This window comes from Trachinotus anak, unplaced genomic scaffold (genome assembly GCF_046630095.1).
Source record: "Trachinotus anak isolate AG129_WGS33_773 ecotype Australia unplaced genomic scaffold, CSIRO_AGI_Tana_v1 ptg000005l, whole genome shotgun sequence".
Classification (NCBI taxonomy): domain Eukaryota; kingdom Metazoa; phylum Chordata; class Actinopteri; order Carangiformes; family Carangidae; genus Trachinotus; species Trachinotus anak.
Genome location: NW_027273856.1, coordinates 12209184 through 12235451, shown reverse-complemented (window position 1 = coordinate 12235451; position 26268 = coordinate 12209184). Strand labels below are relative to the sequence as shown.

The following is a 26268-nucleotide window of genomic DNA, read 5'->3' as shown; positions in this document are numbered from 1 at the left end:
ACGTTTCCATGCTCAGAGTTGATGAGTTGCTCTTCTCTGATCAACAGACAACATATGGTTTTGACCAGCATATGAACTATATGTGCTATATATACTATATGTGCATGTGTTTGTTAGATAAATGCATTACTTAACTACTTAAATGTATTAAAATATTCATAAAGTAGAGTCTTACTTTGTTTAGAACTTACCACCCTACTCCAGGTTAAGCTTTATACCTTCAGTGTAAGCAGGTACTTGTGTTTAAGAGGTGTTTAAGTAGCATAACGCAGCTTGTCATTATCCTGTATCATGGTCCTACTTTTAAAAACAGGATTTTTGATACTGTGGTGATGGTACTTGTATAGTCATCCACTTTATTGAACTTTTGTTGAAACAAGATACTAGACTGTTGACTGTTGGTTGCTACTGATTAGGTATTGTTATCTAAAGAAAACTGAAATATACTCAAATAAACTAAAATACTGTTTTCCAGATTCTAATGTGCCACAGATTACCAGTCACACAGCACATGTGTAGATCTTTTACTCACTGAGGGTTCAAGGTGCTGGAAATCACTGAAACTTTCAAAAAGTCTTCACATCTAACTCTGTTTTACTCTTAACAGAGTTCAGTGAACACAGAACTCTTGGATCTGTGTGTACACTGACACCAGTGTTGAATGTATACTGATACACACTGTGATGTTGCTGTGCACAAGCCACAGTGAGTTTCAGTTTGCTGTTTGTTGTGTGAAATTCAGGGGCCTGTGCTACAAACAAAATGTGTTTTTCATCACCCCCCCTTCATCTTCACAGGGAAGGGGTCAGGGTTTTCTTCTGAATGTAAAGTAAGATGTCCAACAAGGTAACATATCCTGCCTCAGTGCACAGCAGACAAAATAAGGTACAATAGCCCATTCACCCAATTTGTGATATGATTTTTTTATTTAAGTTTTAAGTTTCTTCAGTCAAAACAAACTGCACAGATGCATTGCAAATATTATCCCTTCAGGATTTGCAATATCATCCGCAGTTTGTGAGAGGAAATCATTGCTGACCGATATCAGCCTGTAAACAGTACTTGCAAATGGCTTTTATGCAATGGTCCCAGATTTGTATCTTAGTTAAATTACTTTACAAGAAATACATTCACAAATATCTACTGTGTTGTGAACAGTTACATCAGTCATAGAAGTGGCCTAGTGTTCAGTAAAAAACCTTTGGCACACTTTTGAAAAAGGAGAGCAGTACAACATTTAGTTTAGGCTGTAAATGAAATTGACAGATGGAATGAGGGCAAGAGAAAAGTCTGATCCTTCATTGACTTCAGGATCCCATCTGCATCAGTCCTGAATGGGAGATGTAGATGAACTGAGAAGTGATTTGAAAAGACTTCTGAAGCTTCCAGCCAGCTGAGGTTTGTAATAGGATGCAACTCAATATTTGCAAGGTGTGCCAGGTTGTGTACTCTTGGTGTTGTGTGTAAAATCCTCACATTATCCGTGAAAAGTAATCAGAAGGACTTCAGCCTGGGGATGCTCTGAATTTCACGGGCAATTCTCAGATTGATCCACTTAGCTGCTGTTGCCACTGCGGCTCTTCGGGGATAAGAGGACCTGACTGAAAGAATATGTCTGAAAAAATACAAGAAATCCTGTCAGGGGAAAATTTCATTTCCCTGAGAGAGAAAATGTGCAACTCTGCTCTGAACTTCCTGGGTAGAAATCTGAAGCAACACCAGCGTACACACCAGTGTATCAGGACAAAAGAGGTTTAAGCTTTATGATGCTGAATGCTGAATCATCCTTTGCACTATATATAGTATGATCTAAGTGACTGTCATTGAAATTCTGTTAAAGCAGATGTGACAGGGGTGGGGGATGGGTGTCTATGCTATGCACAGCCTAACCTTCCTTTCACTCTCATATTCCTTCTCTTGTTTGTGCATGTGGTTATGGTCAGTGGTCTTGCTGCTGAGTGTTCCCCAACCTTCATCACAGTGTGTCAATGGCTCAGCAGGATGTAAGCTGTGAACCTTCATGTCAAGGGTCAAAATTCTGCCATCTTGGACCCCAGCCATCTCCCTATGCCTTGTGTGCTGTATGAGAGTGTTGAACATGATGCATGCAGCACATGTCTCACACATTAAAGTAAATTGGTACGGTTTTGGTTTAATGTTGAAAAAATATATATATATTTCATCACAATTTTTATTAACAAAATCAGCACTTTTGGGCTGTGTCTTTTACTGTCTTTCTTCTGTCCAAAAAGACCAGAATGTGGGTTTTTATGTATATAATTGATCTAGGTGATTGAATCATAATTTAGAAGTTAGTTGTTCAGCTGAATATACAACAGCAGGTGGATATTAATGAGGATCTGAAAACTTAACAGTCTAACAACAGTTAAACATGACATACTGTTGTTTATCATCTGAATCTGGACCTCACAATCAAAACCATGTCAATACTTGATATAATGCTAATCTGACACATTTATGTTGTAACACATTATTTTTTAAATGACTGAGTGAGTCAAGTACAGGCAGTAATGTAATCAGTAGGCTGTTGGCATTTGGGGGCCGGGACCAGACTGACTAGAGACGGCTGGAATTAAAAAGTACAAATACTGAAGGAGGAAGCAGAGAAATGTTCTAGAATAACAGATATATTCAACATCCAGTAAAGACCCGGCTCAATACTGAGCTCAGGCAAGCTCAAGTAGCTACTGTTTTTTGGGCAGCCTTATGATTGTATTAGCTGGCTATTTAGCTTTGTTAGTTATTAGCAGCTAGCAAATGCAGTATTTAAAATATAAAATGATTTTAACATTTGTGCATCTCTGTAAACATTTGGGAGCTGAGGAGATCAGTTGCTGGAGTTTTGAAAGTGAAATGTTGTCACATTCTATAGGATATAGGCTTTCAACTGCTCAACAGTTTGGGGTCTCCTTTGTCATATTTTTTGTTTCATGATGCTCCAAATGTTTTCAGTGCATGACAGGTCTGGACTGCAGACGGGTCAGTTTAGTGTTCGGACTCTTCTACTACGAAGCCATGCTGTTGTAATACGCTCAGAAGGTTGTTTGGCATTGTCTTGCTGAAATATGCAAGGACTTCTCCGAAAAAGATGTTTTCTGGATGGCAGCATATAATGCTGCAAAACCTGTATTTCCTGCTCAGCATTAATGGAGCCTCACCTCTGTAGGACAAGGTGTCCATGATTTCCAAAAAGAATCTTTGTTCAGACCACATTTCATCTCAGACCATCTTAAATGAGCTCAGGCCCAGAGAAGTTTCAACCTGCATTTGTGGATGAAGATATGAACAGTGTTCACAGATGGAGGTTTTCAGAAGTGTTCCTGAGCCCATGCAGTGATTTCCACTATAGAATCGTGTCTGTTTTTAACGCAGTGCTGCCTGAGGTCCTGAGGATCACGACCATCCAGTACTGATTTTCAGCCTTGTCCCTTTGCCTACAGAGATTGCTCCGGATTCTCTGAATCTTTTAATGATATTATGAACCACAGATGCTGAAATTCACAAATTCTTTGCAATTTTACGTTGAGGAACATTATTCTTAAATTGTTATTGTTATTTAATTGTTGCACTATTTGCCCACAAAGTCTTTTACAGAGTGGTGAACCTCTCCCCATCTTCACTGCACAGAGACTCTGCCTCTCTGGAGCCTCTTTTTGTATCCAATCATTTACTGACCTCTTGCCAATTAACCTAATTAGTTATGAGATATTCAACCAGGTGTGTTTTAGCCTTACACAATTTTCCCAGTCTTTTGTTGCCCTGTCCCAACTTTTTTGAAATGTGTTGCTGCATCAAATTCAAATTGAGCAAATATGTTTCATAAAACAATAAAATGTCAGCATTTCAACATTTAATATGTTGTCTTTGTTCTATTTTTAATTCAATATGGGTATACATGATTTGTAAATCATTGTATTCTGTTTATATTTACATTTTATACAGAGTCCCAGCTTTTTTGGCACTGGGTTTATAGAAATAAGCCACTTTTAATACTACTACATCTCTGCAATAAAACTCACTGACATATTTACAAATAAAGTCATTTACACTTTAAAAAAAGACATTTCACTTGCAGTGAATGCATTCAACATTCTTCTGTTGGATCTTTTATTTGACTGATGGCCTCCTGTCCCAACTTTCTACAGATTGAGGACTCACGGTGATGCATGGCCCTCTGTGGATGAAAGAGGCATCTGCTGTCAATGCATTTAAAGTCAAGCATCTGTCAGTTCTAAGGACATCTCTAGGTCAGCCTGAGGAATGGTGAACCCCACAGCACTGAAAGAGCCTCCTCATGTATCAACTGCTCTCCTCAACCTAGACCTATTTCTCCCACTCTAACTAGCACATGAACTGTTATTTATATACAGCAGCTGTGAGTATATTTCACTAACATCACACTAAGGGATTATCGCTGTTGACAGTTTAGAAAATGACAAATATTATCAGTTCTGCAGTTCTACAAACTGATCTGAGTGCACATTTTTTCATCTTTTCTTCAGCCAAACTAACCAAAAAGATGTTGTTTCAGTGGATCACTTTGGTCCTGAAACACAAGTGATGCACCAGAGTGAGATGCTCCAAAACAAACCTGGTTAACTTGCCTGGTTATGTGACTCAGTATCATTCAACCTGATTGGTTCAATTGTGCCAGAATCCCAGGTCACACGATCCCAGGTCACACGATCAAATGTAATTCATATAAAGTTTTACTATTAGGAAACTGGATGGGCAGAAATGTTACAGTTCTCAATCCCTTCCCTACACCTGTGCAACAAGCCAGACTGCAGAGAAAGCTTCAAAACCATATTCACTTTTGTGAATGAATGCGTGCAATACCTGTATCTGATGATGCATTTTGGGAAATGCCCTCATCCAGTAGGCTACTTTTTTTTTTGCTGCTGCTGTTTAAACTTGGCTACCATTTGGAGTATTTAATTTATCTAAAATTTTGTAGTCAAGATTTAATGAATCTTTTCTCTCAAACATCTTCTCCATCGACAGCAGCTCTCCCAGGAAACAACAGTAAATAATCAATTCATATTTATTTGTATTATTTGGAATCTGGAGTGGTGCAAAAACAAACAACAACAAACTTGTGGGGCATCAGCATCTTTTTCAGTTCACCAAACATCAAATTTAGGTCTAACAGTCAAAATGAATACTGCTACAACTTTCTCTTGGCTTCACACGTCAGCCAGGGCTGGACCAGACTGCACTGGGCTGGACTGCACTGGACTGCCCTGGTTTGGACTGGGCTGGATTAGACTGGGCTGGACGGGGTTGGGGATATAGTGGCAATGTTCACGGTTTGTTGGATAGTAATCCATTCATTTAGGAACTCTAGACCTGACCTGTTGCTTTGAGGCCTTGGGGGAAGGGTACTGCATTTTGTTTTCAGTGTCAGGAGAAGGGTCCAATGAAAATATAAGTAAAGATAAAGAGGGTCTTTCTTTTTTAATAGAATGAAATATAAGACTCAATCCCCTCCCCACCCTGTTAATTTTCATACTGTCCCTAATAGAAAGGCATTTAGTAGGTAGAGGAGGCAACAACAAAACGCATGATCTGTTTGAATTGAGATTAGGATTTACCCAAATAACAGAGTATCTCAGGAGAACAGCATGATGTAGTTTTAAAAAGTGAGAGTTTTCTATCCACTGACATGGGCAGGAAGTCTGTTGCAAACATGACTTACATAATGAACAGAACTGCAGCCTCTGGAAAGCCCTTTTCCGCACAGTCTTGTCACTGCAGCTTTTTGAATATGTGAATCCCAAAATGCTGTAGTCAGTCTCAGCAATCAAAAGTAATGTACTTTATCTCAAAACCTCTAGCTTGTGGTCAACTCTGCCAATCAGAAGGAGGACACTGAGGGTCAGTCCTAGCTCAGAAGGCTTGATTTAAGATGGGTGTGTGCCAGAAACATGACTGAGTTTTTGTCCATTAGCAACCATTGGCTCAATTAAACACACAATATGTCATTTTCTGACAGCATGGGGTCTTTCAATCAAAACAATAACAAAAGACAGAATCACAGATTTGTCTAGGTTTGAGGATTGATGTGAAGTACACAACTCAGCAAAACATGTAACATAGGTTGATTCAGAAACATATTATATAACATATTATAGCTTTAGATCAGACAATAAAACATAAAATCTTAAGTAGGCAAAAATGTGCATATATAATGATAATTTCAGCCTTTGAAATTTGGATAAATGTTCACTCCACCGTTCATTACTAAGTTAATCTTTACACTATAAAGGTACTACTCACTTCAAATCTTAGGCACAGTTCAGGTAATGGTAATAATATCAGTGATGCTTGTTTATGTTATGTGTCTTTGTAAAAGAACAAACAGCTTATATACAGTGCATCCGGAAAGTATTCACAGCGCTTCACTTTTTCCACATTTTGTTATGTTACAGCCTTATTCCAAAGTAGATTAAATTCATTTTTTACTTCATTTCAATTCTACACACAACACCCCATAATGACAAAGTGAAAAAAGTTTGCTTGAAACTTCTGCAAATTTATTAAAAATAAAAAACAAAAATATAACATGAACATAAGTATTCACAGCCTTTGCTCAATACTTTGTTGAAGCACCTTTGGCAGCAATTACAGCCTCAAGTCTTTGAGTATGATGCTACAAGCTTGGCACACCTATTTTTGGGCAGTTTCTCCCATTCTTCCTTGCAGAACCTCTCAAGTTCCATCAGGTTGGATGGGGAGTGTGGTGAACAGCCATTTTCAGATCTCTCCAAAGATGTTTAATTGGGTTCAAATCTGGGCTCTGGCCACTCCTTTGTTATCATGGCTGTGTGCTTAGGGTCGTTGTTCTGTTGGAAGATGAACCTTCGCCCCAGTCCGAGGTCCAGAGCGCTCTGGAGCAGGTTATCAACAAGGATGACTCTGTACATTGCTGCGTTCATATTTCCCTCCTGCTGCTGAAAAACATCCCCACAGCATGATGCTGCCACCACCATGCTTCACTGTAGGGATGGTATTGGCCAGGTGATGAGTGGTGCCTGGTTTCCTACAGACATGACGCTTGGCATTCAGGCCATAGAGTTCAAGCTTTGTTTCATCACACCAGAGAATTTTGTTTCTCATGGTCTGAGAGTCCTTCAGGTGCCTTTCGGCAAACTCCAGGCGGGCTGTCATGTGCCTTTTACTGAGGAGTGGCTTTCATCTGGCCACTCTACCATACAGGCCTGATTGGTGGATTGCTGCAGAAATGGTTGTCCCTCTAGAAGGTTCTCCTCTCTCCACAGAGCAATGCTGGAGCACTGTCAGAGTGACCATTGGGTTCTTGGTCACCTCCCTGACTAAGGCCCTTCTGCCCCGATCGCTCAGATTGGCCGGGCGGCCAGCTCTAGGAAGAGTCCTGGTGGTTCCAAACTACTTCCATTTACGGATGACGGAGGCCACTGTGCTCATTGGGACCTTCAATGCTGCAGAAATTTTTCTGTACCCTTCCCCAGATCTGTGCCTCGATACAATCCTGTCTCAGAGGTCTACAGACAATTCCTTGGACTTGGTTTGTGCTCTGACATGCACTGTCAACTATGGGACCTTATATAGAGAGGTGTGTGCCTTCCCAAATCATGTCCAATCAACTGAATTTATCACAGGTGGACTCCAATCAAGTTGTAGAAACATCTGAAGGATGATCAGTGGAAACAGGATGCAACTGAGTTCAATTTGGAGTGTCATGGCAAAGGCTGTGAATACTTATGTACATGTGATTTTTTTTGTTTTTTATTTTTAATATATTTGCAAAAATTTTAAGCAAACTTTTTTCACTTTGTCATTATGGGGTATTGTGTGTAGAATTTTGAGGTAAAAAAAGAATTTAATCCACTTTGGAATAAGGCTGTAACATGACAAAATGTGGAAAAAGTGAAGTGCTGTGAATACTTTCCGAATGCACTGTATCAGGTGGCTCTTGAGTCCAGATTTAAATACTACTGATTGGATTGCCTTACAGTTTTTTACAGACATCCATGGTCCCTAGGGATGAATCCTCCTGACCTTGGTGGTTCCCTGTCTTTTCTCCTAGTTGCAACCATCAGGTTGACATTTCTGGGTCAGCGTTAAATGTCTCAATAATTGGATTGCCATTAAATTTGTTAAAATTGTCCTTAGAGGATTTATCTTACTGATTTTTGTGATCTCCTGACTTCTGATCAAGCACCATCATCAGGACAAAAAATTTAATTGATTCACTTTAGTTTTGCTTTATGTTTTGGGTAAGTGAATTAAAAACTGTAATCAGTTTCATCAGCAATGTGTTACATTACCGTATTTTCCGGACTATAAGGCGCACTTAAAAGCCTTTAATTTTCTCAAAAAACGACAGTGCACCTTATAATCCGGACCGCCTTATATATGGATTAATTCTGGTTGTGTTTACTGACCTCGAAGCGATTTTGTGTGGCACACGGTGCTCACGGCGCTCTGTCAAAATGTTTTAGTATGACTTTGGCAAACTACAAAGCCGCACCGCTTGCAGCATTACGGCTATTGTAGTCAGGAGCATCGCGGAGTAATACATACTGTGCTTCACCATAATATTACAGTGTGTGTGTATAAGGACCTATAAGGAGTTATTGTGAATACGCTAACGTTTGATTTAGCGGTATCAGACTGTGTTTTTTTACATGTTACAACTGAACAATTTGGGAGTTATTGTGAATACGCTCATTAACGTTTGAACAATGTTGAGAGTTATTGTGAACGCGTTAAATAAAGTTTGACTGACTTATCTGACTGTCTTGTTTCGCTTAATGCGCCTTATAGTCCGTTGCGCTTTATATATGAAAAAAGTTAGAAAATAGACCATTCATTGAAAGTGCACCTTATAATCCAGTGCGCTCTATAGTGCGGAAAATACGGTAATTTCTTTACTTAGCTGTCAGCTGTGTGACAAGTGCCTTTAAACAAGTTGAAACCCTGCACACGCACATGTCGCATTGTTTGTATTGGCTGTTTAATGTGACAGTGAATAGGGATTTACTGACCATTCAGCACCGAGCTTTGTCTCAGTGCCTGCACACAGTTCTCCAGAGGTCCCCCCCTCAGAAGTGCTGTTAAACATATGCTGACAATATTTAAATAAGACAGCCTTGGAATTAGCTGGAGTCACATTTCCCTTTTTTGGTAGAGGCTACAGCTCACCCCACACCACCTGTGTCACAGTCTGTTCCCTTTCCAGACCACTGACCTCAGTGGTTGAAGTTAAGGTTAGGTTAGGTTATGGTTAGGTTTAGCAGAGATAACTGGTTGAGGTCATGGATAAGGTTATATTGAAGTTAAGGTAAGGGTAAGCCCATATGATCGGAGGAACAGACTTCAACACAACAATGGACCAGTCTGTTATCAAAGTAACTGAAGCCATTACTGAATTTAATAACTGAATTTCAAATTGTGTTACCTTAAACTACTTGTCACTGAAAAAGTTACCACATTACTGTATCACATTATTAAGTTACAAAAACCTGAAGAACTGTTAGCATGCTAAGATGTTAAACAGGATGTTAGCATTGTCACTCTAAGAATGTTAGCATGCTGACTTTAGCTAAAAGCACACTATCTTTACAGAGCAGTCCGGTGGCTGTAGACTCTTAACTCCCACATATCAGAATCAGTATCAGTCTGACTTATCATCAATATAATGTTGTCTACCAATCTTGTATTACTGAGTGTAATGGTACCTCTAAGGGCTGCCAGGCAGGCTTCAGATTGTTAGTCATAGTGTACTACGTTGTGCAACAGAAGGCTCCCTCCCCAGGTATGTCCTTCTAGAGTTTGTCTGTTTTGTTGTGTTTCTGTTGGGCACAGATTGTCCCTCTGTGTTTCTGGCAGTTCTTACCTGTACTGTGCTGCCTCTCTGCCATAGGTTCACTCATAGGCCCAGCCCGCTAATCACAGCCTCCACGTCTCTCCCTCCTACACCAACAGAAAAAGACGACCTGGAGAACACAGGATGACAGCACACCTTCAGCTGAGACATGGTCTGTCAGACATAAACAAAACTCACACAGGCAGGCATGTGGACTCTAACAAGCACCCTGCAGAAACACATACATCAAGAACAACACGAATGTTTTCACATGGTTTAGTTCATTTATTAATGAATGTACATGCCTATATGCAAAAACAGGAACATACAGAAAGTTTCATATCACTCACACACTTGAGGAAATACGTTTAAAGTGGAATTTGATCTTCTGCTCAAATACAGTAGCTTCCCGTCCAGCTATGATTAATGGCAGAACAGACAGTTCCAGTGCTGACAAACTCTCCCGAGATCAGTTCCTGTAGCATCAGTGTCACTGTAACTAGTCTCCATGGAAGCTCTGCTGGGACGAAGATGAATGGTAATACCTTTGGTTCTCGCAGCGGCGACATTTACAGTTAATTTACACATTTTACATTTTAGCTATTTAGTGAATGTTTCTGTTCAGAGTGGATTACATTGATAGAATTTGCTTCAGTATCACCAGAAGGACTGCATATTTTTCTTGTTGTTGTTAGTTGTGATGTCATATCTGTTTCCAGCAACCCAACCCAGCTGAGGTTACACAATGTGGATGCCCTCAGATGGGCATTGCAACTCATCATTGTTCCTTTGGCAGGAATCTTGCCTAGGAAACAGAAGAAAGCAGCATATTTAGGAGTAGTGGGTACTTTCTTTGTGTCTTTGGTGAATTCACACTGTGAATAACAGAACAGTACCCTAGGCAGGCCTGTCAATATCTGCAAATCCTGTCTGGGAGAATAAGCTGATGAGATGTGCTGACAAGGCAGCCTGATCCCACAATCATTTACAGAATGTAAATAGGACGCACGCATCTAGTCAGCCTGTCAGAGACCAGCCTCATGACACCTGCATCTGCATATTCATCCCACTTGTAACAACTGAGTAATCACACCCTTCCTTATTCTGTGAAGTATTAGTTTCTGTCAATTCCAAAATAGACAGATCAAAATGTGCTATCCCATGCAAGGCCAAGCTTGGGAAACAGCTTCCAAGTGTTAAACATGGACACAAGCAACTGAGCACAAAATGAGATCAGTTCCTGTGTGGACATGATGTGAGTCCAGTGTTGTCTACACTGACTGATGATCATGCACATGTGAGCTCAAAGCTCCATCCTCCATGAACCCGCTACTTCATGTGTGGCTAACAGTAGGTGGACTTTTAGTCTAAGTCTGGTTTTCCTGGTTTGGTCTATTGGCCCTGTACTTCTAATGAATGGAGATCTTAATGCTGCAGCATACAGGGTTATCCTGTGTTCAAAATTCTACTTTAGTAAAAGCACAGCAGTACTATTAGAAAAATTTACTTTAAGTGTCAAAGTAAAAGTATTTATATATAAGTATAGTGACTTTATTAGATTGTTAATACTGATTGTATTAGTGTGTAAGCAGCATTTTACTGTTGTATCTGGTTACAAAAATTTTGCTCTGTTGTGAGCAGTTTCTGGGTTATGAGATAAATCTCAGGGGTCTTTAATCTTAAATTAGCTTTTTTGTTAAATATTGGATAGTTTTGAGCTCTTTGCCATCCAGATCTGGACTGAACTCATTCTGCTTCCATGTGGCACATGTATCACAAAATGTATGTTTCAAACTGACCAGTTCAAAGAAAACAGAAGCTAATGATGTATTAAAGGATGAGTGTACTGAGAAATATGTGTTCATCTCACCTGAGAGAAGCCACCTCACATTGCAGCAAAATCAAACCCATACCCATTTTGAACAGAACTGTGCCCCTGAATACAGAGGTGAGAACCGCTAATGAAACCGGCTGACTGAAGGTAATGTAAATACATAAAGCAACTCATAGACAGGCTAATTTACTAATAATCACTTATGACTTTATCCCTGTTTTAGAGTGCTTCCCTGTTTTTGGTGTGCTTCCAACTAGATGGTATTTCATGGTCTTTCATGGTTACATTTCATGGTTTAACCTAACCATGTCCTCGGAGTGGAAATTACCGATCAGTTTACTTGTGTACCTTTAGTCCTCTGATTGTTTTCAATATCTATCATGTTAGTTTTACCTGGTATCTTTTATTTCATTATTTCATATTTCATTTTCATAACAACATGGTGCTCAGAAGAGGTGACTTTCCACACAGCTGAATGAATAAGAATTTCCATTTGTTGGAAATTAGGAAGCCACCTCTGCCTCTTTGCTGGGACAGACGGGAGATATGGGAGGAATGTGTAGTTAGTGTAGAGCGCAGCTGTAGTATCAGTGTTTTCTGGTTTGATCCAAGTCTCAATGCCAGGGGCTGAAGGGATAGCTGGTTAGCATGGCCCGGACTGAAATCATCTTTGCAAGTACTTTTTGCTGTATAGACTCATCTTTACCAGAGTAGGTCTTCACCTGCAGAGGGCTACACACAAGGTTCTCTATTGATATAGCATGAGCTTAATTAAAAGCAGCTGAATGCGCCCTTTGGATTCGCAACACAAAAAGGTTTTTTTGGGGAGTGCCCCAAAAACTGGTTCCCCTGAAAATCACAACTGGCCAAAACTTGCAGCAATAATGCACAATTAATGTGCTTGAAGTGCTGAGTCACACACAGGAATATTTACACATGAAATTACGAAGGAGCAGTTATGTTACTGCTGCAGTGTCCATACAGCTAAATTAGATCTGAACAGTGCACAAGCTGTGTGAAGGTGTATAATAGTCACAACACACGTGCATAAATCACATTAAAATCAAAGGGTCAGTGCATCAAACAGCACCAATCTCCTCAGTCATCATTTCATTATATAACAGCTGTTGCAAAACAAATATGAGCATTCACTGTATTTTTACTGTGTTTTTACTGTGCTATACGTACATTACTATACAAGTCCACTCACTCATATCTACACTCCATTCAATGTCTTATTTAAATTACATCAGAGGAGAGAGGTTTGTGGTTGAAGGGGCCCAAACCTATAGATAATCACTGAGTTCATGTAAACAGAAAATCTCAAATGTTAGAAATGTATCTGAATTTCTGTCAAATGTCTGTGGATGGTTGAAAACAATAACTGAATTTGAGGCACCACAGTTAGGTCTCACTTACACATGAGACCCAAATGTTGAATTGAACAAACACTGAGATCATTAATTGACCATGTAATGCTTGACACTGGAACACTTCATATATATGGTGCAAAAAGGCATCATAAACACCTTTTCATTGTCATACCACAATTATGTTAAGATGTCACTTGTGGAATTAAAAGTTAAGTATAAAGGGTTGTTAATCCCACACATCACTGTGTGGAGTTATGGTGTGGAGACAGGGTTTCATATCCTGCAGTAAGGAAGCTTGTGATCAGGCACAGGAGCAGGGAGCACTATGTATGTATGTATGTATATATATATATATATATACATACATGTGTGTGTGTGTGTGTGTGTGTGTGTGTGTGTGTGTGTGTATTTAATACATTCTGTGCTGTGGGAGGCCTTTGTGTGAGGAAGCTTCTCCCTGAAATGAAGCTAATCCATCCTGACAGAAAACCACTGCTGCACCAAAATGTTTAATAACCTACTTTCTATGATTACACCATGGTATACCTGCAAAGCTCATTAGCTTTAGGTTATCAAGATGAAAGGCTTTTCATAAATCAATTAACAGAGATGAAAGATAATGAGTTTGATGGAAAGCTTTAATAGGTGTGTGTTGTATGACTTGTTAAATAGGGGAACACGTTTTCAAAGGGCTCAGCTCCCATTACAAAGCACGAGATAGAGGTGTATGTCTTTTTTCAAGTGATTATTGTTCATTCTTTTTCTTTCCTTTTCCACTGCTTTTCTCAGGAAAAAAAAGGTCCTTGAACACAGCAAAACAATGAGAAATTCACTAGTAGATAAGAGGCTCTTATTTTTCTCCCTACTTGCATTATTGCCTGGTCTGATCCATGTACCACACTCACCTCCCCTGGCTCACTGTAAACTCTGTCTGGACATATATGCTCTTTTTCATTGCAGAATATTTCAACTAATGGGAAACTAGTGGAAGCATTCTTCTTAATGCCCATTTTAAAGCAAGACAGGTTTCCTGCTAAATGACCAGAGGCCCTTAAGAAATAGAAGAACAAATAGAAGTAAACAGTACCTGACAAAACTTCCTCTTTGTAGAAAAACAGTTGTCTCCATTTTTAATAACATATTCTGTCATTGCATATTATACAACATGTAAGTCAAACAAGTCAGGAAGTTTTTTATTTATTAATTTAATTTCTTTGTATTGATGGAGCAAGACTCAGAGGTCCCATCCATCCACCCCACCCTTCTCTGAACATGGAGTTTGTTGCCTCTTATACTACGTCACCTGACTTCCTCCTTTGCTCCTTACATTATTACTTCAGCCCCCAGAGGTCACCTATCAAAACATGACCATGGGTCCTAATTAGCTGCTGCAGAATAACGTAATGTTGATGACAGAGACTGACAGTCATTTGTTCAAACAAGCCATGCGTTAAGTCCACAAGTGACCACTTGTGTTCATGTGATTAATGGCAGTCCTGACTAGTTGCAAAGGTAGAACTACTATTAGTCCTCAATACTGAATGCCAAAACTGCTCATGACCAGTAGTCAGTTTTGTACTTTATTTCGGCAACAATTAATATTTAAGTTGTGGAGAAGAAATTCTTAAATTAAATCAATTAAATCTGTGAAATGCCAAAAAAAAGACAAAAGAAAATATAAAATGCCAAATAGAAAATGATTATTCCAATAATTTTAGTTTTTTCAGCTTTTTTTCAGCTCTAAAACAAACAAGAGACAGCTATGAAAAAAAGTGTTAGTATAAGCACCAAACCCAAGTGTGACACCACTGCAAACTCTCTTAGGGAGGAGGGCAGGATGGGTGGTTGAGTCTGATTCTCTGCAGTGAGATCATGGTTCACATCCTGTCTCCTGCCAATAGTTAAAGTCACCATGACAACAATGTTTCCTCATCTATAACTACTTTTGGCTGCTGACGCGTAACCAAACCATAAACATATACAAATATGAACCATCCTCATCACCAGTGGATGATTTAGAACAACCTCAGTTTATGGTATGGGGCTATGACATGCAGCAGGGATTGAGCCATGGATGGTGCAGTTATATGGGCTGTGCCTCAGTCTTACCAGGTGCCCCAACTATTTACAGTTTGAGGTGACTGCAGTCTTGTTAGGATCAGAGAACAGACTGCAGTCCCAGGTATTAGACCAACATTATTAACTGGTCAGTGAAGATGATGCAAACTCTTGTCTTGTGCTCTTTATATTTCACCTCTTGACCACATTACACACAGACATGGAATTCATTTCTAATGCTCTGCTGATGATTCTCTTTATGTGCCTCTAAAGGATCCCTGAATCATTGAACTGGAGACCTACTTGTCTGCTGTGGAAAGCTGGATCCCACATAACTTCCTGCTCCAAGATTCAGGGGGGTCTTAATGCTGTACAGGTTATACGTGTGTGGTATATATAAATTAAAGTTTGACTTGACTTGACTTCTCCGAGAAACTACTTCTAAAATGTAGATTCAGAGGTACATAATTGTCTGATATTAAAATGATTCATATGGATATTACACTATGATCTATTTACCATTGGGGACTTGAAAATGTCAGAAATTTTGGTTGACACTATTCTTGGAACAAGGTGGTTTGTTTACATTACAGGTACATTACAGTGCACAGCACAGTAACAAGCTCACTTCTAAAATACAGTTAAAAAACACAATCCCAGCATGAGGGTCAAATGTCTGTGACCTCACTTCTGATGAAAACAATTTGTTAGTAAGAAAAACTGACTGCACTGACACCATGACCACTTTTCACTGACTATAACATAGACAAGCCAAATGCAGGACAAGGCATTTTGAACAGTGACTTTTAAGATGGGAGCTTTTCCTTTCTACACAATATCACTGTGAGGCCACATTGCTGTTTTGTTTTGTGCTGTTTGTCCCCAACATGTCAGCCTGAGAGAACAATTCAGAGCTGACGTTTTGGGGCCAGTGTGCAAATTTCCTGAGAAAAGAGCCCTCAAAAGGCAATTTTCAAGGAACAAAGTGTGCTCACTGTGGTCTGCCTACTGCTAAAATATTAATCCTGAATAAAAACCAATCCCTGGTGGTCTGCCTCCTACCAACCACATTACATACACTGCTGCTGGAAAACCAGTGTAAAGAGCAGGAAGAGAAGCAAAATTAAAACCAGCATTCCTGTTGAGATCCACAACGTTGGTTGCAGAGGCCATGTATACCTGTCCTCTGCTCTGTCAAGTTGCAATCTTCACCAACCTCATTGGATTCATTATCATCATTAGTGTCATAGTCACCCTAGAGTCCTGCGCAGGTGATGAAGCAGACGCTTGAATGTTAGAAAAGTAGTTCTGAATTTCCGGACCGCCTGTGAATGATGAGGGATGTTTGTTCTGACTAACGGATCAGTCAGCTGACAGAAATTATATTAACTTTGATGATGTCAGCTTGGAACTCATTCTGGGCATTTTAAAAGGATGAATTTCATTGATCAATAGAAAAATAATCAATAGATTCATCAACAACTGTGATTGTTGATGAACACAGACAGACCTCTCAGTATCAGCATTTAATTTCATGAATGTGGTAATAACAGACTGCTTTCCCTGGTAAATCAGTGGAGACATGACACTCAAGTTATGAGAAAAAATGTAGCACAAATAGACTGCACCAAATGCAAGGTAATTATCATAAAATAGACTCAAAAAGTTATTCATTAGCTATACCAGTTATCCTTTGGTTTGTGTCTGGTCACAATCAGAGTTAAAGCTAGCTCTTTCTTCACATAACCATGATCTTTCACTTACCAACCACACTGTAGCTGCCACACATCAATATACAAAGAAATAATTGGAAAAATGTTGATACTGATTCTTAAAAACCGTAATCTGCAGGGTGATTTAGCTGTAGCCTGCAAACAGCCCTTACGCTAAGCTTTGCTATTATTCATAAATAATCACAGTCACACCTGAGAGTCCTTTACAGACACCTTTAAAATCTAACCTTTCAATAACGACCTTTCAGTTCCAGCAGCTTCATCCACATCTACCAGCCTGCCCTGCCTCTATCTGAAGTTCGGGCAGTTTGTGAATGACTTCATGTGACTTTTCCAGGCACATCAGTGGCTGGTTGTAAAACTCACAGTGAAGCTGGTGATGAGGTGAATAAACCTCCTGAGGTCAGGACTCCATCTTAACACCGCTGCAGTGTCTGGGGTTCAGGGCATATCCTCACCATCAACCACCTCCTGCAGGAAGACACACAGAGACACGTCAGCAACCAACCGCTCTCCACGCACTCGTACAAACTACACTGTAGCTTTGGTCCCATCACTTCACACTTCTTCTGTGTGCGCACAGTCAAACACACATCGATCTGGGAGCAAATCCCCTCTGTTCTGTATTTAGCATTGACGCTTCCACTCCAGAGGCTTCAGCCACAGAACTGACAAAAAGCTCATTTGAGCAGAGCACATTGCAAGTATGGCTGGGTTCAGACTGCTGGGTCCAGTTCAAGTCTGAATCCTGTTTGGCAAAATAATAACAAAACCTTTATCAAACCCTTTATCTCAGCTCTAACTTTTATTAGCACAAAACAATTTACAAAACAGTACAGTGTAACATAAGCATACATAGATCTGCTGAGGTGAGTTCTCTGATCCCACTGCAGCAATAGGGTGCTGGGACTGAATGACGACTGAGACAGAGGTGGACGGACAGCTGGCTCAGCAGAACCTTTGTAAATAATAGTAGTCCAGCGGCTCGCAGTTCAGTGTCTGGCCTGCAGAAATGCTCCTTTACAGTAATATGACCATGGTGGCACCATCTGTTGTTAATAAAAGCAGCTCCTCTCAGATTCATTCCAGTCTGTGTGAACCATCTGACAGCCAGGATGGTGGAAATGGAATCCAGAGGATCTTCCTGTAGCCACACCACACACAACACTACACCCACAGAGGTCCCTCTCACTGTTCAGTGAACTCATGTTACCCATCATGACAGAAGGGACACTCACTGTTCTCCATCAGTCTCTGTTGTCTGGACCCAGCTCCACTCCCTCGTCGCCTCCTCCCTACCTTCTGTGTGTCCCCTCCCCATTTCTGAGGGGGGGTCCGTTGTTCTGGTCACCATGCCTTCAGCATGATCAGCTGGACTGTAAGTTAAGATGGACATAGCCTCTGTGACTTCACCCACAGGTTTCTGAAGAGCAGTTTTAAAGAGTGAGCTGCTCTGCTGTCGCCATCTTGGCAGTGCCTGACTCACTCCCAGCAAAAAATGGGCAAAGAGGTGGGGTGTGTGTGGGGCCCAGACACAGGTTTGATAAGTTCCTGGTAAATATGTAATGTATGACAAAAGAAGAAAAAATGGAAAAACAAGAAACAAGGAGGAACAACTGAACCAGGCTGCCAAAAGGAAACTATTCTCTATTGTGTGGTTACAGAATAGCCCATCTTAATGCAACACTCACATTATATTTGTGTATTAAGAGAACTGGTTGCTATAATTGTTTCTCCTGTCCACAACAAAATCCAAAGTTCTTATTCAGTGCATTCATTCTGTCGTTCAAAGTTTCCCTACTGAACCATGGATGAGCTGCACTGCAGGGAGGAAATCCAGCAACAAACCTGCATCTACAGTAACTAGGACAAATATACCAATTCACTCTGTCTAACTCCCAGATGAGCTTCAGCTGAACTGTATGTGTCAGTGTGTTTGACTCACATACATTTAACAGCATTGGGATGCAATGTTCATTCACCTAGGCTACATAAAGGCCCTGTCAAATGGTGGTGTTGAAAAGTGTTGAGACAATGCTGAGAGCTTATTATTCACGCACTGAAAGGTTGAGGGGCAGTTCATCCATGTGGATGAATTTAAAACCCTCACTTTCAAGCAGGTGCTTTTCTTTTCAGTTTGCTCCATATTCTATAACTAACTGCCAGAACTATATTTTATTTGCTGTAATATGACTGGAGCAGCATGTGTATTGTACTCTTTGTAACAGCTGATTTCGTCAACTGCTGATTTTGCCATCTGTGGCAATCTGAAGTCTGAAGACTTGATTGTGTTGAGTCATAGTCTCTGTACAACCTTTATTGTAACTGACATCTGCAGAGCATCACACAGCCTTTGTCTTTCAGATTGGCTTGTGTTTTTCAGAGAACACAATGACACGACCCTAGTCATTATTTAATTTTACATTTCAGAGACCTGTGCTAATCTAAAGCCCAAGGCTCCAGGAATTCCAAACACTGGGGTTTATTCCAATGTGGGTTTTACTTTCACAGCTCTGGACTTTCCTGATTATGAACAAACTAAAAATAGGTCTAATGCAACAAGAAACCCAAGCATTTACACAATCATACAACTGTAAACTGGCAAACCGTTTAGCCAGGTTAGCTACCACTTTATTTGGAGGTATAAAGGAAACAAAGCACATCCACGATGTTGCTCATCTGTTTTTGTTGTGATTGTTTTGTTGACTGCTCAGAATGTCCAGAATGCTCACAGCTTGTGCAGATTTCAGTGGACAATAAAGATTCCATTACATTTACCTTTACTTTATAGGGGCCACTATGAGTGACAAGCCTGGTGTATAGTTGAATTTGGACGATCTGTGTCGACCATAGCTTCTTTACCAAAACTCTCAACATGCTCTCAAAAAAACTGCCACGCTGGCAGATTTCAGTTCAGCACTGACTGGAGTGAGGGACAGACGGAACAGATGTGAGACCAGGACAGACTGTGATACACACTGTCCACCACAACTCCTCTTTCAAGCATAAGTAACCACGAAGCCATCAGTCACAGTGGAGAGAGCACTGCTCATTACAATAAGTCCTACAAGCCTCGAGTTCCCACCGGTCTAATGCCCACTGCAGCACCTGCTCAGGATGGATTATGATTTCTGATTAACATTATTCCAGAGAGCAGTTGACTTTCTAATTACTGCTCTGCACACGGAGGACATGTTCATCCTCACCATGCATTCACTGGTTCAATACCCCTAATCGGTCTCCAAGACACTGAGTCAGCCTTCATTTCAGACCTGCTCAATTCTGACAATCACAAGCAAGACTTGTTGAATTGACTTTAGCAGCAGCCTGGACACTGATGTCTGTTGCTCCAGTTTTCTGTCTCATTCATTTAAATTTCTCCCTCTCACTCACAGCCATGCAAACAATCCAAACCTATCACCAGACATGAATTGATTCTTCAAAACCCCGATCAAGCTCATTTCATTATTTATGCTTATGAAATTATAAAATGTCTGTCTGAAAAATTTACAAAGAGGTGCTGTGGTTTTGTTATGGTGAGGAGAAGTTTAAATTTATGGCAAATGAAGCATTTTAGCTATTGTTAGAATAAGACCACTGATACACTGGGCTATGTGGGGGTTGGGGTGAAGGCTACTTGAGAGATGGACTAACTTCCTGAGCCCACATTCTTGCTTTTTATCTTCTTTCATAAAGGACACACTCCTGCATTGGATGTGAGTCACGAGGTCTCCTCAGGTCCCCGGCAGCAGTCTCTCAGTCACTGTGAGGGAGGGTCCCATGTTCTCTGTAAACAGGGCACCACTGGCTTTCTACTCATAATGACATCACCATCCTGCAAGTCCTCCCAGAAAAAAAGCCAGCAGCTGCTCTGCCAAGGAGCTATGAGGTCATTACCTGAGCACCAGCTCACCACTGAATCATTGTACCCATTTTATTCCTGTTAAGTTACCTGTCACTCACAGCAGCAGTGCAGAGTGATCTACTGAGGCATTCTGGGAACGGCTGCATTAAAATAAAGACAAAGATCACATAACCGATGAAAGAAAAATTCAGCTCTTGTGTCGCACATAAAAGATGTGGTCACACTTCAGTCAGTGTCTCACCTACTTCAAGGTATGCTGATGATTTATTGGAGGCTTTGACAGACTTTTCTTCAGCCTTTCCAGACATGTTATTTTGGGTGTAGTGGAGGTGGAAGCAGGGCATAGGGTAGAACTGCTCGTCTTGGCTCTCTTGTGATTCTGCTACAAGGAGTCAATGCAGCAGCAGCCTGACATTGTCCTGTCTGCTCTTTTCATCAGGTTACTATCACATGTAAGTACAGAGAACACATACGGATTGTATGTCAAAATATTTTAAGGTATTTCCAAGGGTCTGCAAGTAAGTTTAGAGATGTTTTATTCATAGTTTGAGCCTCTGAACTGTAACGTTAGACCAGCTGTTTATTGTGTGTGTACCTGCTTCATATTTATTTTCCCTGAAAACTGAAGGGCTCTAGTATCAGAGTAACATTGCACATTACGTTCATCACTTAAATACTGAATTCACTAAAATATTTACTTAAAAATTTATTTATTTATTATTATTATTATTTTTTTACATATGTTTAGTTCTGAAGCCTGAGAGTGGATGTGAGAGGGTTAATGTAATTTCATGTATTTTCTTACCATCATTGTTAGAAAAAGAAATAACTATTTGGGCTAAAATTGTCCTGTTTGCTCATTTAATCTTTTATCATCGCGGGACCTGCAACACTATTTTTACTCTTGACAAACTGTAAATTCTCAAACCACAGCTGATAGGGAACCAATTTTAAAAGAAGAGCTGGTCTGACCAATTTATTACACTTGTCCTGGTTCATGCTGTTAATTTTGCATTTGTCAAATGAAAAAAAAAATGATAGGAGGAATTATTCCAGCAACATCAGCACTAAACCCCACACTCCCATACCTGTGTCTCATGCTGCCATCTCACTGCTGAATCATGCTCTACAGGCAGTTTTGTTCAGGGAAGTTCTTCATCACTTTCCTCCAATGCCCCTGGTTTTACACAAACAAATTAAAATGCTTCAGAAATATGACATGGGTCAGCCTGGACTGTCCCGCTAAAGGGCCCCTGTGTGACAACAAACAGAGCAGTGGCACTTTACATAATAATCCCGTGTGTTAAAAGGAGAACTTGCTGGCACAGGCACTTGTGTACAAACAGTATGACACAGTAAAAATATCCATGAATAACTGCATGCTTTGCTTTTTGAGTTATTTCTTTATTAAAACATGGCACTTCACCTCCAGCATTTCCCTCCATGACCCAGTTGAGAGCTGTGGGGTTGCAGCCAGACTCAGCTGGCTGCTTCCAGCTGACAGTGCACTCACACCCCAGCAACTACATTGGTAACGGTTACCACTTTAAAATAGGAAGGTGCCTAGCGTTGTGGTGTAATTTACTCTGTAATTGCATGCAAACATTGGCTTGGCCTTACCTTCCACCTTGCTGCATAGAGGGCATACTACTTCCTTCAGTGAAACTGGATGTTGGATGTAAATGATGAGGTTTGGAAACCATCCAATATGGACAGAATTCCTGTGGGTATTGGCCTGTGCTTTGTCTCTTGTCCAACTCATGGCAACAATTTATGACTCCTTGATTTTCTAATCTGACATAGTGATCAAAGTGATCCTAGCAGGGCTTGAGACTAAAGATGCCCCGATGTTCACAGAGGAGAGAAAATGTGTTTGGGACAAACAGAGATTTGATCTGGGACACCTCCGGAATAAAAGGATATATATATATATATATATATATATATATATATATATATATATATATATATATATAAAACTGTGACTAGAATGGAGCTGGTGTGCTGTTACTATGGTTACTATCACTCAGCGCAAGACATGAAATGTGCTGGTGCAAAACTCATAACATTGGTCCTACCCCCTCAGTCACAGCTCGTTAGCAGGACCTCCCATGTATGTTGTGCTGGTTAAACTAAACACAGAGTGAACACAGAAGGGCCTACACATTCTGAGTCTGAGGTAACTAAGGGACAAATGATAATGGATGTATTTTTATTAGTCAATGGATTGAAACAGTCATCAGCTGCTTGGTAATGTCACCTTTTAGCAAACTTTACAGGAGGTGCCTTGGCCATGTGTGAGTATATTAAACAAAAACGTTATCAAAGCTTGTACATGGACAATAGTTATATCCACAAGCAACGTGGTTTATCTGCGGGTCGGGTCATAAAACACTCTGATTAGGAGTGGACAGGTGATGAGTGACCAGCCAGGGTTCTGACTCTCAACTAAGCAAACTAACACCAATGAGTACTGGGCAGGGAGTGGCTAATCGGGAGGTAGGGGAAGATTCCTGGTAGGCTGAGATGTTGGGCCCCAATGGCAAGGGTGAGAGAGGGAGGGAGTGCAAGAGAGTAAAAGGGAGAGAGAGCAATGTAGCTCTCTCCCATTGGGGCTGGCTGCACGGCACACTGTGGTTCTGTTTGGCCATCATCTCCCTCATCATCTCCCCAGATAACTACATTCAGTTTGGTCCCACTGCTCTGTCCATCTGCTTTACCATGTCTTTGTATCTTTATCAGTTTAAATACTGAGGCAACCATGGACTATTGCTGATTTGTTTTACATGAATAACAAAATTAAATATGTCTGGTGTTGTATTTACTGTTGTTCTGTCCAGACTGAACTCTAATCTCTAATATTTAATCTCACTTTCTCTGTAGCTGCTACTTTATACACAGGAAAGTGAAGAAAGAACTACAGTTTCATGTGCAAGTTGTTCTATTTCAAGTATAGTTCTATGATTCTTGTAAAGTGTGACACAGGCCATATGTTATGTATCTCCTGGTGGATTTTGGTGGGCCAGTCCAAATCTAGGTCTGAATATTATACACATATTAAGAAATACAGCCACTAATATGGGTTCTCAGGAGCAGAAACAGGACCACAGCAGGCAGCATGCATCTATCTATCTACTCTACCTGCAAAGCAAGAATCTGTGTCTGTTTGTGAGTTTGATAATTAACAAAGTTAAAAGAAAAGTTAGTCTGGAGCCCCGGATCCTACCATCAAAGATCAGAAAGATTTAGGTATTAAATACTTCAGGATGACATGATGAATTAATGCAGCAGTAGCTGAGCAGTGCATCGCAGTGTAATGATGTAATAATGTAATGAGGACAGGAGGCCAGCAACATGTAAAGAGTAAACTGGAAACAGTAGATTTCAGCACATTCATCTCTACAGACTGCAGCTGGGATTTTTTGCAAAAATCATGTGTGCAAAGGAGCATGTTTCACAAACAGACCCACTGTATGTCTGATCAGTTCAGGAGACCTGCAGGACTTTACAGTTCACTGAGAACTGCTTCTATTAGCGTCTAGCCTTCTCTATGACGAGGTGGGTCATTAGTGGTACAACTTGCCAATTACGTCAAATGAGCCATATTCAAATCAAACACAGTGAATGAAATACGGTTTGAGCTGCAGACACACATAACACTATCTGAGATCCTGCCATCCACTAAAAAACATCCTGGCTATTTTAAGACTGAAGAGAAGGAAATATAGAGCAAGAATTTTTGCGTGCAGACAAAACCCGTATCAGTTGACATTAATTAGCCAACAACATCCACTCATTAATTTGTTTGAAGCTTGTACTCAGCACAAAAACACCACAGCAACTTTGATGTAATACAAGGCCTCTGTGGGAGACGGCATGAGTGAAAGAACGTGGAAAAAATGGGATAACATGCAAGAAGCTGATGCAGATGATAATAAACACATTAAGCTGGCTGTGAGATATCAGTGGAAGGAGACAGCCCCAACACCCCAGTGAACAAAACTCCCCCGGGTGTCTCTCTCATGCTTCACATCGATCTCCATCAGCTGCAGGGTCCAGGCAGTGTCATACACTCAGCTAATTGGGAGGAAAGCACACAGGCGAAGAAGCACAGACCTCATTGTGTCTTTGATCCATAAAATATGATGAGTTCAATTCCCGTCTCTCCTTTCATTAACTTAACCAACATGCCGGGAAATGAATAAAACATTCAGCGAGAAAATGCAAAGTGAAAACAACAACAGGAAATGACTTCCTGTAGGGGATATGCATGTACGTGTTGTTTGGGGAGAAACCTTGGTTTTTCCCTTCACTCCACACAAACAGCAGCCTAAAGGTCAGAGCTCGGTGCTAATAAGTGGAACGTTGCCAGTGTGTGTATGTGTGCGTGTGTACATGTGTATGTGTGTGTGTGAGAACAGCAAATGAGTGTCGTCTTCCCCTTCCCGTCACAACAACCATCAACTTCCAATAGTGCACTTAACCTCCAGCTGCTGCAGGGAGGTTGTGGGAGGACTAAGCAGATGTCACTATGTCTGTCAGGATTAACTAGAAGCACGTGAAGAGCAGCAGGCACGCTGGGTAGGTCATCACTACATATTAACCGTTAACCATTAACATCATTATTACTCAGCCATGTTTAAGTACATTTGTAAACAATGAATAATTATAAATCACTATCCCCCTGAATACAAGGACTGTTACCTCTAAAATTCCTTATTGGTCATATTGATAGAAGTAGTATAAAAGCACTATACTAATGAATAGTAGCACCTGCAGTTATAGCATTGCACATGTTAACAGAACTAACATAGTAAGTAGTGGTTGGTACTGGCGGTGAATGTAATCATAGTTAATAGTAATGATAGTATGGGATAGTAAAGGTATTTGTACCAGTAGTAGCAATAGCAATAACAGCAGTAGTAGTGTTTTTAGTCATGGTATCACAGGTATGAATATAGTAACGGTAGTAGTAAATGGCAGCAGTGAGACAGCTGCAGTGTACCTAGTAGTATTAATTAGGGATCGACCAATATATTTTTTTCAGGACCAATTCCAATACTGATTATTAATGATCAAGGAGACCGATAAGTGATATTTAGAACTGATATGACAACACAAAATTACTGCTACATAAGGATTCTCGCCGTGGTGTTCAGGTGTTTCTACTATTTTGTCCACCCTATTTATGTCAATGAAAGTACGCAAAATAACAGAAAGACCTCTGTATAATGTAAAACAGCTCAACAGCTCCACACACTACATCCTCCAACAATCAACAAATTTTGCATGCTGACCTCAGTGTAGTGTCTCATCTCCAGTTGCCAGAGCCTCTGTTACTGTAGCTTTCATTGCTGCTCTATCTTAACCCAGTTAATGCTGCTGTTTACTTCATCACAGTGACTAACTACCTGCTGTACATTTAAATTGACTAGATCTGCTCCAGCTCTCACAGTTGTTCCTTTTAGTGACTTTCACTAATTCAGCAGTTGTTATATCTGCTAATTGCTGCTATTGCTTAGCAGTTAGTGCGT

At 40.4% G+C, this 26268-nt stretch overlaps 1 protein-coding gene across 9 annotated transcripts in view; it reads right to left on the bottom strand.

The window, feature by feature from the left end:
* The window catches only part of lrfn2b (leucine rich repeat and fibronectin type III domain containing 2b), a 173873-nt gene that overhangs the window by 47887 nt on the left and 99718 nt on the right, over window positions 1-26268 (bottom strand). For 6 of the 9 annotated variants that reach the window (XM_071478333.1, XM_071478332.1, XM_071478330.1 and 3 more), the window contains 2 exons: window positions 17236-17340; window positions 9902-10001 (listed from right to left, as the gene is read on the bottom strand). The gene's annotated coding sequence lies outside the window, so the exon portion shown is untranslated. Of the gene's footprint in view, window positions 1-9901; window positions 10002-17235; window positions 17341-21822; window positions 21912-26268 lie in introns of all 9 variants that reach the window. The other 3 variants (XM_071478335.1, XM_071478338.1, XM_071478336.1) reach the window with 2 other exon arrangements.